Source organism: Rattus norvegicus, chromosome 3 (genome assembly GCF_036323735.1).
Source record: "Rattus norvegicus strain BN/NHsdMcwi chromosome 3, GRCr8, whole genome shotgun sequence".
NCBI classification, from domain to species: domain Eukaryota; kingdom Metazoa; phylum Chordata; class Mammalia; order Rodentia; family Muridae; genus Rattus; species Rattus norvegicus.
The window spans coordinates 82,722,448-82,737,289 of NC_086021.1; the positions used below are offsets into that span (position 1 = coordinate 82,722,448).

Below are 14,842 nucleotides of genomic sequence, written 5' to 3' on the forward strand. Positions count from 1 at the left end.
GCATATCTGATGTTTATAACAGACAATAAAGGTTTCGAGACCTTGAACTATTTATTTATTCATTTTTGTCACTTTCTGTGCCAAGCATGATGCCTGCCCAGGTAATGAGCACATTTATAGAAAAATTAATGAGTGCGTATTTTATGATTAAAAGCGCACAATCAACAAACGGAAGATGTCGTTTGAATAGAACGTGTTATTTCGCATCAAAATGCCCTACATCTGGCTCTGACCGACGTACGTGGGGTGCCCTGTGGCTTTGATGCTGTTGCCTCTGGCCAGTTCCCACCATCCGCAGAGCTCGTGTCTTCATTTCGAGCTGATGATGGCTTGCAACGTACTTCCCCCGTTCCTCGCAGTCCAGTCCTTACCATTCCCAGCATGCGTAGCTCCATAGCCCACCAGGTGTGAGGATGCTGTTATTTGGACTCTAAATTACTGGAAATAAGTCACAGCGGGAGAGCAGATTAGGATAGTTTAAAGAGCAGGCAAAGAGAAGCTATGAAAAAACCAGAAAGAAAATTGATTTCTAACTACAGCTGGATGTCATACTTGTTTCGACTTCACGGATGATACAACGGATAGTATATGGCGTAGTTGTTCTCTCTCCGGGGTTTACGCCTCTCTGTACATTACCAGGGCCCTTTCAACCTTAACATTGTGGATATTTCTGTCTTAGGCTTTAGTAATAAGTATGAGCCCAGAGTGGAAAAAGGGTGGTAGTTTTATTCATGGCTCTTACCTTATTTAGTCCTGTGTAGCAGAATAGGTAAGAACACGGGGTTTTTGAGGTAGGTTCACCTGGATTGGAATACTGAATCATCCCTCTCAGAATAACATGAATATTTAGTCACTTAAACGTTCTGAGGCTCAGTTTTGTCATTCACAAAATCCTATCAGTAGTAACTGCTTGCTCCAATAGAGTCAAAAGAGTGGAATGAGCTTGCACATGGAAACCTTTCTCTGCAAATAAAATATTCAGGAATTGTATCTGTTATGAAAACAATTGGCTCATTACTTTTTATTAGCATTTATAAGCAACAGAGAGCAGAATGGTATAGCATTATATAACATAATATTAGTTTTATTTATTACGATTATACTATACTGTTTTTATATTATAGATCATAGCCAAAATATAATAACTTCCGTTTCTAGGATTTAGTAAAACTCACTAGGTTGGCAATAAACACTTTTTGAAACTGGCTTGTGCATGTTATATCTTTATCTAAAGGAAACTCCTAACAGAAAAATACAATAGGCTCTTTCTAATGCCTATCACGGAGTTTTGGCAATTGGACTGGATGGCTTTCAAGGTTCCCTGTTGTCAGATGGAGAACAGTGAATTTGATAAACAGCAGGGGAGAATAAACCAAGTGGAAAAAGAAGCAGACATTACTCTGCCTCTCGGGGGAGTAAGGATTATTACCATAGCCAGCTGACGATGATCAACAGAAGTTCTGTCAACTTGTATGCTGCTAGGTAATTGGTGGTTGCAAGAGGTGGTTGGCAGCTGGGAAATGAGAGTGAATGGAGCAAGTGTCCGTGGCATGTGAAGAAACACGATACCATTGTTATTACCTATTAGGAATGAGTCCTTTGTAGGCGTCAATGACTATGTTAACTTGCTTAGTCCCAACAATGTGATGTATATAATTAGGAGATGACTATATTTTTGACCTGGTTGGATTGAGAAACACCTAGGATACTAGTGAAGGGCCAGGCTGAGCATATGTGTAAGGCTGTTCTCAGAGAAGACTAAGGGTTGGAAAGACTCATCTTTAATGTGAGTGGCACCATCTCATATTCCTGGGGTATGGGGTGGGAAGGACTGAGAGGAGTAAAATCAGAGAGAGGAGAAAGCCAGCGAATTCAGACATTTTTCCCTCTCCTCCCATCTCTCCTCCCCTCACCACTTCCTGTCTGTAAGAAGTGATCCCTTCTGCCCACCATGCCCTCCTCACTATGTGAAACCCAGGCCATTAATGACAAAACCAACTTTTCCTTCCTCAAGTTTGTATCAGGTATTTAGTCACAGTGACAAAAAGGCTGGGTGCCACACATTACCACCCACGGTCTGCAGGAAATGGAGCTAGAGCTGGTGGGAACCCCTCGTCCGGTGGGAACAGGTCAGAAGCATGGTCTGGCTCTTTGAGTTATGGTACATCTAAGTGCAGTTTTAGTCTCCGACATTGCATTGTTGATTTCTGGACAAGCAATTTTGATAATTTCCCATCTTTTCCTACTTTCGTTTGTTTTCCCCTAGATTTGTGAACATATGGGATGAGTAATGATAATTACTTTAATGTTTGTTTGCAAGTTCTACATCTGTTTCTATTTTGATTGATAGTTTTACTTATTAACAGCCTTAATGTTTTTGGTTTGCTTGAATGCTTATTAATTTTTGATTATATGCCAGACATTGAGAAGTTTGCCCCGGTGGCTTCTGGTTAGGGTCTCATATAGCTCAGGCTGGTCTCAGATTTCTCATTCTCTTGCATCTACCCCTCAAAGTGTTAGGAATGCAGGCATGTGCCAACATGCCTCCTTTACACAGTGCTTGAGATCAAATCAGAGCTTCATGTGTGCTAGGCAAGCATTGTACCAATTGAGCTACATTTCTTTTTCATTTTGTTGTGGTTTTGTTCTTTGAGATAGATCTTACTATATAGCCTTAACTGGCCTGGAACTAAAAAATCTGCCTGCCACTGCTTCTAAGGTGCTAGGATTAAAGACGTGTACCGCAATGCCCAGCCTATTAATGGTCTTAAAAAAAGATTTGAGTTTTATTCTAGCACATATTTAAATTACTTTCAACAGTTTAATCTTTTGAGAGACGTGGTGTGTGTGTTGTGTGTGTGCTGTTGTTGTTGTTGATGATGTTGATGATGCTGTGTGGTGGTTGAACTGAACTTGACCTCACATGTGGCTAAACATTGACGTTACCACAGAACTATACTTTCAGAATTTAGACTTTTGATAGAACTCTGTCATTGGGCATTATATGGCCATTGTCTTGAGATTGGAGGAGCAATGGTTTCCTGCAGCAAACCCTCTAAAACATGGACCTCTAAAAAGCAGAGCATCTTAACGCTGTCTTCTATTAGGAGGTCCTCAGACTTCCAACGGAGTTTGCCCACCCTCAAGTAATTCTTGAGGGGTGCTAGAGTATACAGGAGGCAGAAATTTCACTGGAATTTACTCCAGGGCGGTGGCTCCTGTGAGTCATCAGTCATGGTGTGGTGGGTGACACAACTACCCAGGAGGTGACCACAATCCTGCAAGTAAGCCCATTTGTTCACCACCCTGGGTTGGATGGAATCACTTCTTTGGTCTATCACCATCTAGGGTGGTTAGGGGAGTCTGTGTTTCTCTTCAGGAAAAACCATGGAACACCTGTTTCTCTGCTTGTATTAGCTAGCACCAGATTAGCCTTGATTCTATGGCTGACTTGCCCACTAGTGAGTCAATACTTGAATGACACATCATGCACGGTGAGTTTAGGGACACACTTGAAGATTCTATCTTACCCCACTTTTTTTCTCCTAAGGGGTGAAAAACCAAACCAAAATACAGCAACAGTTTCTGCCTTGCATGTGCTCCAGGGAATGACACTCACACCTCATTCTAGCATCTCTTTCCAAGGCTCTCATACACAAGCAGTGGCAGACCTTGGGGAGATTTAGTAAGAGTGATTAATAGCTAGGAATTTCTCCACAATACTTTTTATGGACCTTCTCTCCTCTCTAGTTCCTTGCCCAAACTCCTGAGCTCTACAAACCCCTAATCCCATCTTCATAACTCAGGAGACTACTGGTCTCTTCTTGGGTTGGTTGCTTCTGCATGGCCTTCTGGGAAGGTTTTCTAGACAATGGGCTCTGCTTCTGTAGAGCTTTCCCTATTGAGTCTCTCCTCTAGAAACTGTTCTCCTTGGTGCCGGCTATTCTGTGCCTGAAAACAATTGTGTGTGCATGTGTGTGCGTGTGTGTGTGTGTGTGTGTGTGTGTGTGTGTGTACAGCTGGAGGGAAGCTCTCACCTCTCTGATTCCATCTTTGTCAGCTATGAAAATCCCTAAATATCTTTTTACCACATTACTAAGGCTACAGCCTGAGTGAGCACTTGATTTGTGTCCCCTAAACACACCACACAGCTTAATCAACTGTGTTATGAGCCCATAGCACCACTCTACATGGCCTCAGCTCACTTCTCATTCTAAGGTCTGTTGACTGCCTTATACCATTTGCATGTACAAATTTATGTGCTACCCATGAATCTTTCAGTTAAAAGCCTAGAAATTCTAGTCGGACTAGCTCATTTGGCTAAAAGTTCGGGGAAAGGAAGTATTTTTAGATATGGATATGATGTTGTAAAAGCTATATCTCTTTAGTTCCTGGAAATATTTCTCACATAACTCTAAAGTGGCAGGCAGGATTACTTTTGACACTAGAAGACCTTCATCCTGGCAGTTAACTACTTAAAGCATAAAGCATAGATAGTGGGTTTAATCCACACAACCACTAAAACGAGAAAAAAATAAAAAATAAAAAAGGAAACATCTTCTAGCCTTGTGTTTCTAGTTAGGTTTCTATTCCTGTGATGAGACACCATGACCAAAAGCAACTTGTAGAGGAAAGCATTTATTTCACTCAGAGTTAGTGAGGGCAAGAATTCACACAGGGCAGGAACCTGGAGGCGGGTGCTGATGCAGAGGCCATGGAAGAATGCTACTTACTGGCTTGCTCCCATGGGTTGCTCAGCCTGATTTCTTATAGAAGCTATAACCACCAGCCCAGGGATGACAATCCCTACAATGGGCTGGATCATTCCCCATCTATCACTAATTAAGAAAATGCCTTACAAGCTGAATCCTATGGAGACATTTCCTCAACTGAGGCTCCTGCTCTTCTCCGATGATTCCACCTTCTGCCAAATTGACAGAAACCCAGCCATCAAACTGTGTATGGAAGTCCTCAAGTTGAATCAGGTTGACCACGCTGGTCCAGCATCTTCTTACTTGATTTTTAAAGTTGAATGAACAGGTCTTGTCCACAGGTCTGCTCTCTTTCTATAGCCTCTCAGTGGGTGATTTCATACTGTGCTTACTAATCAGAGATCCATCTCTCTCTACCCTTGTCTTCTCAGCTCCAGATGTGTCTATCCAATGTCCTGCCTATCACATTCAGTAGGCACCTGACAGCCTCTGAAGGTTTCCCATCTCTAAAACCTACAGGCTACAGGCATGCTTTGTTTGCTCAATCTCCCCAGTTATCCAAAACTCATTCTTCTTCAAGTGTTAGTAGATCTTGCTTCCAAATCTATTCAAACATATTCACTTCTCCTGGGTTCCACTGATGTCTAGTGTAAATATGCATCTGGTCTCACTGGGCTACACTCTAATCCAGAGAGCACCCAATGTTGTATTATGGTTTCTTTTTCTTTTTTTTTGGGGGGGGTGGGGGGAGGTAGCTCTGGGCTCCTATATTTCTGTGTAGACTTTTAAAAATTTGCTCTCTCTCTCTCTCTCTCTCTCTCTCTCTCTCTGTGTGTGTGTGTGTATGTGTATCCCACTTTAGCAGGAAGAACTGTTTTGTCTACTCTAGGGACAGAGGGAATGAAGTCAAGGGAGGGTAATATTGACCGGTTAGTCAGTCAGTAAACCCTCAATAAGCAGCAGTCCATGCTTCTAAACTGTGGATGCTCTTGATGGAGGCATGTTAGGTGGGGGAATGACACTTGTCTTCCTAGTTTTAAAGGAGAGGGGTGATAGACCATGAAGGGCGTGATTGGTTATGGATGACAAGTTCTCCTACAGATTGGACATCTTGATCTGACTTTAGAAGATCCATGGATGACTGAAGAAGACATTATGAGACATCCTATGGGGATACGGGGACAGAGGTGTCATTATGGTGTACTGGTCATTGTCCCACTGTACTGTGTCACAAGGCACTGTGTGTCATGTCCTTCTTGTTCCCCGGCTTCAGGGACATGGTCTAAAAACTGCATTGGTCAACCAATTCACCCCTTTTCAGATACTGTACATTTTCAGAGATGTCTGGGGGTCAGGCTGCTGGGGACAAGGGTGGGAAAGAATGACCAGCGGTTGTGTTCTCCAATGACACAGTATGAATAGCTCCCCTGGGAACAGCACCATGGCTAGAGTTTCCCAAGCTGATCTAATTCTGCTGCGAAATTCACAGATTTAAATACATCCCATCTCTTTAAGCGCTCAAATAAAACCTAAAGGATTTACAGTTCCTTCTCTCTGAAGGATTTGAAGTACTTTCTGAGCTAAGTTCCTGGTCTATTGGGAGCTTATTTGGACAATTTCTTAAACTCAGGATTTATGTGGTTAAAAATCCACAAGATTTCAAATGGGCAATTTCTCAGGACCCTCTTCTCTGTGAAGTGTCCTAGTGTTTTGCTCGTGGTGTGAACAGTTGTGTGATTCTGCACCAAGCCACAGAGTAGAGCATCAGATGACATTGAGAGATAGTCTAGACATATACATTGGATTAAGTGACCCTGCTAGAATCAACAAAAGCGTTTGTCCTTGTAAGTCATGCCTGTACAGATGTAAATCAGAAAGCTCTGTTGGGATGGCTTATTGTTAGAGACTTACTATCCAGTGCAGGTGAGCAAAATAACTGGGAAAAGATTGGTTTTGGTTAATCACTTTGATGTTCAATTTTGCTGCTTTAAAAATACTCATGAAGGAAAAAGCAGGAATATATGGAACTAATTTAAAAATTAAAAGATATCAAGAAGCTTAAAATGAAAAATAAGCCCTTGACTAAAAGGAATTATTGATCTTTTTAAAAAAAAAAAAGATTCTTCCATTCTCAAGTCCCTATTTCTAAATGAAAACTTATGTTCCCATTTTCTCTTGTTATTAACTTGAGACATCTGGTTATAATAGAATAGAGTCCATCTCTTTTTTATTATTTTTAGATCTATATTTGTGTGTGTGTGTGTGTGTGTGTGTGTGTGTGTGTGTGTGTGTGTGTATGCTTACACACATGTGGCAATCAGAGGAGAAAATGAGAGAGCCATTTTTCCTTCTACCATGTGGGTCCTGGGATTTAATTTATACAGGAAGACTGGCTACAAGTACCTTTATGTGATGAAGTATCTTGCTGGTCTCAAGAATCAAAATTAGGTCCCACCCTCTTTTTCTCAACAGGGCTTCACTATGTAGCCTTACCTAGAGCCAACAGAAATCTGCCTGCCTCTGACCCCAGAGTTCTGGTATTAAAGGCATGTGCCACCACACAAGGCTTGGAATCCATCTCTCGGGGTTGGGGATTTAGCTCAGCGGTAGAGTGCTTGCCTAGCAAGCGCAAGGCCCTGGGTTCAGTCCCCAGCTCCGAAAAAAAAAAAAGAAAAGAAAAAAAAAGCATTAAGAATCCATCTCTCTTATATCACATGTGAATGAGCATGGCCCCCATATTCTCATGTGTTTGAATGGTTGGTCCTCAGTTGGTAGAACTGTTTGGTAAGGATGAGGAGGAGTGGCCTTGTTGGAGGAGGTGTGTCACTGGGGGTGGGCTTTGAGCTTTCAAAAGTCCATCCTTTTCCAGTTAACTCTCTCCCTCTCTGTCTCTTGCTTTTGGATCAGATGTGAGCTCTCAGCTTCTGCTCCAATGACATGCCTGCCTGCCTTCCTCCTGCCATGCTTGGCAACTTGGTAGTCACAGACTCTACCCTCTGGAACTTTAGGCCTCAAATTAAATGTTTTCTTTTGCTGCCTTGGTCGCAGTGTTTTGTCACAGTTGTAGAAAATAGCTGTCACCACCTACCCAACCGCCATTATACATCTCAATTTTTAATCAAATCAACATCTATTAAAATTATATACTATGCTAAATATGGTGTGTTTCCAGTCTCTAGGCAGTTTTTACCTTGCTGAGTGACTTCACTTAACGTCGTTCGTTCCCCTTGAATCCTCTGCACTCTACTCCAAAACCAAAAGGCTCCTTAAGTTCAGCTGTCTTAATGAATGGCTTTTGTTTTCAAATCCACTGGCCGAGCCTCTCAGTCTTACTCAGATACAGGCCACACAGCAAGCTCCCTGGAACACCTTTCTGCTACTGTGTGAGGCTGGCTCTGCTTCTCCTCAGATTTTAATTTTTCTCCTTTCTAGCCTAATTTTAATTTTCTATTCTTAAAGAGGGTCTTGCTATGGGGTTTAGATTGACTTGGAATTCAAAATCCTCCCGCCTCAGCTTTCTAGCACGTACTACCGTACTTGATTTCACCCCTGATTTTCGTGGGGCTCATTCTTCAGCAAAGGGTATGAGGTATATTTTACATAGATAGGCACAACTTTGCTCTGTACTCTGTTTATGGGGAAAATATGAAACTCACACACGTCCCGCCTTCTCATATTGAAGGGATTGCTCTCTGCCGTCCACTAATTTGCAAAGCCTCTGAACAAGCCAAACTCAATGCCATGCTCAGCTTCTGATCTTTTTAATGTGATCTGCTGTGTTTTTTTTGTTTTTTTTTTTTTTTTTTGGTTCTTTTTTTTTTTTTCGGAGCTGGGGACCGAACCCAGGGCCTTGTGCTTCCTAGGTAAGCGCTCTACCACTGAGCTAAATCCCCAGCCCCGTGATCTGCTGTTTTATTCTTCTTAAATACCTTCTTTCTTCCTGCGGCTATGCATCAATATGCATCTTTTTCTCCTCAGTACATTCAACACTTGGTAGCCCCCTTTAATTAGGTGCCTCCCAGGCTTCCGCTCCCTTCGTTTGTTTTTAGCCTTCCAACATCACGGTGTGCTTTCTCCTCCACAGATACTGCTTCTTCCAATTTCATATTTTTAACCGGCTTTATTTTTTCCTCTTAGCGGGGCACTGGAACGGGACAGAGATAAGCACAGGTTGTGAATCTGGGGCCCTTAACTAAAAGTTTAGACAACTTGCTTTTCTTTTATTAGGGAAGCAGCTTCTTCTCTTCTGTTTGTCCGACTTCCCTGGGGGCTTTCCTGGGATCATTAGAAAGAAGCATGTTCCGGGTCACGGAGGCGGGCGCGTCACAAAGATGGCGGCGAGATCAAGGAGACGGGGAACTAGCTTTGAGGTAAGCCTGGTAAACTTCGGTTCCATTTTGGTAGCTGTGCCTTTCTACAGTCAGAACACCCTTTGCGCCTAAATCTCCTTGAAGCTCTGGTGTGGTTGTTCCTGCCACACCGGGAACCTAGGCACCGAGGCAGACAGTTGCCATCCATGTGTGCCCACAAAGAACCAGCATCCTCAAAAGACAGTCACTTTGTGACAATCTCATTTGCATTGTGCCTTTGACTCCCCTTGTGAGCTTTTTAAAAGGCTCATAGGAAAAGATACCCTAACAGTGAGCCCTGTTCCACCACGATTTGGGAGGGGGGAGCATCATCATTTCTATCTCATGAAGATCCTAAGGGCGTCTTTAGCTCTGCAGTACTGAGCTCATTGGAATGTCGCATCACTTTGCTTTCTTCTGCTGAATGAATTTCTGCCTACACTGTGTCTTTTGTCTGAGTTATTTCCTCCAAGACAAGAACCAAGGACAAAGGTCCTCCTGGCACCATGACCCAGCAAGGGATCGTCAGGGTAAATGAAGCTGGGAGGGAGGCCAGCGTTTCCTGTAAATATCACAGCAGGCTGCTGAGGATGCCAGTTTGGAACGGGCAGTGGATTTGTCATCTCCAAATGGAGAAGAGCTGTCAACCCGCAACAATGGCGTCAGGCCGTCAGGCCGAAGGGAAGAACTAAAGAACTAGAATGCGTTAAAAAGAAAAACAATGTCTGAGCCCTGGGACCCAATTGTCTTTGTCTCCTTTTCCTACGAGGCAGTAAGAGGAGAGTGAATAAATATTTCTTCCAAATTACAAGACTGAAATTGGTTTCTACTTCTTATCAGTTAATTCGTCTCAACAATGTTGTTTTATGGGACTGTATTGGGGTTTTGCTAAGAATATCTTTTCTCTCACTGTGTGTAAATTGTCTAGTTTATATTGCTAGAATCCAATACGATAGGAAAAAAAATTATAAAGAAACCATGGTTCGGAGGACTGAGACATCCCGCTGTGTAACGTTGACCAGAGGTGGGGGCATTCTTGGTGTGGCTCAATGTGGCAGGGGCCAGTGCATGCCAAGAAAGCAATCATGCTAGCTCAGGATTGTCTACCCCGTCTAAAGCCACATGATGCTGTTAACAGGCCTCGACTTTCACATGCACATCTAAACCAGTCGCTTCCCAGATGCCCTGTCTGTGAATTAAGATATCAATTCGGGGATTAAGTTTCTAATACACAAACTTCTAGGAGACACATCCGTACCCATAATTCAGAAATTTTTAGAACAAAATCAGGAACCAGGACTCATTTTTATGGAAAACAAATATAGCTCATTTAGTAAGTTATTTCTCTTATTAAAACGAAAATTAAGGTCTTAGTGAATGGTGACTAGACATAGGAGTCCAAAAGGCCACTAGACCCAGTTCCTCTTCTTCACCCTGCCTTTAGCCTCTTACAGGTCCTTCCTGTGTGCCAAGATGGAAATCCATTTCCTAGTTTAAACCAAGCATGGTCCTGTACCTAAACCCCGAACCAACTTACAACCCAGGGAGAGAGGCAGGGAGTGAGCCCCGCCCCAGCTCCAAGGACACCATCTCATATGACTTTGTTTGCAACTAGAAAACAGCTTGTGTATAAGCATCCAAACTTGTGTATAAGGCTGTGGGTGACAAGGAAAATGTAATAAGAACATTCTCTTGAATGAGAGACCTAGAAGGCTTCCCCTGTGTGTCTAAGAGAGCATCCTATATTTTTTCCAACACAATATTTTTATTATTTGCAAATGTCATGTAACATACCCCATAATACATCCCAATCTCACCCACTTCCCAGTCCTCCCAGGTCCATTCCCCTACCCTTGTGTACTGGCTAGTTTTGTGTGTCAACTTGACACAAGCTGAAGTTATCACAGAAAAGGAGCCTCAGTTGTGGAAATGCCTCCATGAGACCCAGCTGTAAGGCATTTTCTCAACTAGTGATCAACGGGGAAGACCCAGCCCATTGTGGGTGGTGCCATCCCTGGGCTGGTGATCTTGGGTTCTATAAGAGAGCAAGCTGAGCAAGTCAGGGGAAGGAAGCCAGTAAGTAACATCCCTCCATGGCCTCTGCATCAGCTCCTGCTTCCTGACCTGCTTGAGTTCCAGTCCTGACTTCCTTTGGTGATGAACAGCAATGTGGAAGTGTGAGCTGAATAAACCCTTTCCTCCCCAACTTGCTTCTGGTCATGATGTTTGTGCAGGAATAGAAACCCTGACTAAGACACCTTGTGATCTCTTCCCAGTAAAAAAGAAGACAACCCCTCCCTCCCTTCTCCTCTCCTTCCCTTTCTCCCCACTCTGCCCCCATCCCTCCACCTCTTCCCATCCCCCCAAAGAAACATTCTATACAGGACGCCATTGGAAAAAAAAAACTCTTCAAAATTGTGATGAGAATGAGGGTAGCTCTCCACTGTTTAATGTTTCTGGCGGGGATGCAGGTGGGGAAGGACTCAGTTTATTTTTAAGGGGCTGGCCACTGGGAGTTCGACCATGCTCCAGGGGGTGTGTGAGCAACACAAGACGGGCTTGGTTTTTTTTTTTTTCTCTTCCTCCTTTTTTACTGGGAAGAGGTCACAAGGGTAGAGGGATGGGCCTGGGAGGACTGGGAAGTAATGTGATTGGGGTGCGCTATGTGGAATTCGCAATAAAATAATAATAAAAATATTAAGTTGGATAAAAAAAGAACACTCTGTTAGAAAACTTACACATCCCCGTGAAGTTTTAAGCTAGGCAAAGAGTATTTAATGTGGAGCAAAGACAGCTCAAACTGCACCTTTGCTTGGGCATGGTTTAAATCATGTGCTGAATCCAGAAAATGCTTACTGCCTCCCGTCTCTTCTCTAATGTGCTTATATAAGCTTTCCTCATCTACTATGGACAGTAAATGTGTAATTATATTTGGTAATCTATGCAAGTACCATGCGTGTGAGCGATGGCGAGCTCGGGAAATTGTGAACTAAATCACAATTTATTTGTAATAGAGAAAGGAAATATATTCATTAAATGAAAGGGCTGGCTAGTCTCAGAGCTCTTGAAATAGAGTTCTAATTAATTTATAGATTTTAAAGGCCACTCTGACTCAGCCTCATAATTTGAGTAATAAAACTCTTCTAATGGTTTTACAGCAGATTTATAAAATAAATGAGCAAACTTAATCAAACCACAGTGCTCAGTCAATACAACGTTTCTGTCGTCAGCAGTTTACTCTATCAATTGGGAGATTTAACCGTGAGTTTGGGTGGTTCCGTGGCTCCCGCTCCTGGAACTGATTAGTTAGGTCTTCATAAATGCATTCTTTATAGTAAATTTATGAAGGCATGTCCTTAGCGATCGGCTGAAATTTAAAAAAAAATCCTTATTTCTTTTCCTTCCTTCCCTTCCTTCCCTTTCTTTCCTCCTTCCCTCCTTCCTTCCTTCCTTCCCTCCCTCCGTCCTTTTGTTTCTTCTTTTTTCCTCTCACTAGATCTTATTTTCAAAAACTCCATTTTAGGTCCACTGGAAAACTGTACAGAAGTCGGAGATTTTCCCCATCTCCCCTGCTCCCCCACATGCATAACCTCCCCATGGTCAGCATTACCTACTGAACAGATACATTAGGTTCAACTGACAGACCTACTTTATACATAGCGATCATACTCTATGGGTATAGTCTGTGTCACGTTTATGACAGGGGCCCACTATTATAATACACAGAGGGGTGACATCTCTCTGGAAAGCCTTCCTTCTTCTATCTTCTTTTGATAAAAATGAGTGATTTTCAGAAAGCTCTATGGAGATACCAAAATAATCAAAAGAAGCGGTATTAATTAAACATAAAGAAGTTTGGTGGTTTCATTCTTCAATGTAACTTTGGTTAATTAGACTTGGTAAGCTTACAGAAATGCCCAATTAATTGACAAGTTTTGTGAATCTGTGCCTTAAATTTACAAGTATTTATAAGGCAGGCAAAGTTACTAATTTATAGTTAACTGACTATAAAGTTATAATCTGGAAAGATAATTTACTTGTCACACATAGTTGATGTAAGTTCTGGATTATTATGCACCCTATGCACATATGAAGCCCAGAATCCTTACATCAGAGCCAGCCTACTTACATAAAAATCATATACATATATATATATATGTATATATGTATGTATATATATATATGTATATATATATATATTTCCCTAGTTCACATGTATTGAAATGAACATACAATTGGACCAAAGAGAACAAATGCATGATTTAATGTATGGAGTTCAGAAACATATGTAGGAATTTAAATTTTTCATTCACTAGAGAATGTTTTGTATTAAAATGAGCCTAAAATGGAGGGAAAAAAATTGAAAATCCTGGGGTCGTGACTGCATGATCTCATCCACCAGGGGGCGGTAGTGTGGTTCTTGGAGCCCGGAAGCTCCTGAGTGTTGTTGCAGCGAAGTTAAGACGGTGCTCATTGCTGGTGCTTTGCAAACTCTTGCACTGCCAGGCTAGATTGGAATAGGCACTTTGGGTCACACAGACTTCAAAGTCACAAAGACTACAAAACATCCCCCAGTCTCAATGACGGTGAAGAATAACACGACTTAATATTGGAAGAAAAACAATCACGTTTTCACACAGTGCTCAAAGTAGACCTGATCTCCTTGTTCCCTGGAAGCCCCCCTCTGTTTTAGCCTAAGGTAGGGTAGCCATATCTGAGAGAAATCCAGGTAGGCAGAGGGTGAAGGAGTGAAGGAGAGGGTTGAAGCATGCAGGAGAAAGCTTGTCTCTTTCCTTTTAGAATTGGGAAGATTTAGTCACTGACTGAGTGTAAGAGGCTCAGGCTGGGAATGAGGATAAGTTCCCTGTTAATCTACTTCATGTTTTAGGCCAGACAGGAAGAGGAAGAGGGTAGAGATGGGGTGTCCTAATGTGCAGAAGACAAGTATTTTACTTCCGTTGGCAGTGTGTAGTGGGCGTGAGGTCAGAGTCCATTTAAGTCTCATCTCGGAAGTCTAAAGCCTCAGCGTGGTGTTTAAGCCTCTCTGAACCACTCTGTGCTCTGGTGCCTGCCCATATCCCATGGAAGTTCCCATCTCTGGATGGTGATTGTGCAAGGACCAAAAGCTTTGGGTGGCTTGAATGAGTAGGAGGGACATGTGTATCAGGGTTAGAACTAAAAGCCACTGGAGTGGCTGCCTGTGGGGCTCACAACGCCATTAAAATGTGTCACTTTTGCTCAAACAGCAGAAAAGAAATTGGCAATAGAAGTACACATGTATGCATGTTTCTTTAGAATTATACTCTGGGTTGTAATATATAACAATAGGTCAGACAGGAGACTGTGAGATGCATCTTGCAATTAAACCGCCACTAAAATAATCATCAGTTTAAGGAATGAAAATGTTTTTAAAAATGAATTTTACCACTTACCTTTATATTGTGCAGTGCTGATCATAGTAAAAGTTCATGTGTAGAATTGCTGGTGTTTTGTAGTTTATGTGTGTGTGTGTGTGTGTGTGTGTGTGTGTGCGTGTGTGTGTGTGTCTCATTCTTGCCTGAACAACTGAAGTACAGTTAAAGGTTTTTACTCCTTCTTTTCATACACACATCTCACAGTTACTTGCTATTTTGGGTTTACTAATGAGTAAGAAAGACATGAGAGAAGTATTGGCTGCCTGACCAATCCCTTTCTTTTTATACCACAAGTTTTTTTTTAAATATTATTTTATGTATATGAGTACACTGTAGCTGTCTTCAGACACACCAGAAGAGGGCATCG

At 42.2% G+C, this 14,842-nt stretch overlaps 1 long non-coding RNA gene across 2 annotated transcripts in view; it reads left to right on the forward strand.

The window, feature by feature from the left end:
• The window catches only part of LOC134486392 (uncharacterized), a 117,898-nt gene that overhangs the window by 80,390 nt on the left and 22,666 nt on the right, over positions 1 to 14,842 (forward strand). The window contains exon 4 of one of the 2 annotated variants that reach the window (XR_010065241.1): positions 8,940 to 9,082. The exons of the other annotated variant lie outside the window; for it this stretch is intronic. This is a non-coding gene — a long non-coding RNA (uncharacterized LOC134486392). The remainder of the gene's footprint in view (positions 1 to 8,939; positions 9,083 to 14,842) is intronic. 2 annotated transcript variants of the gene reach the window in all.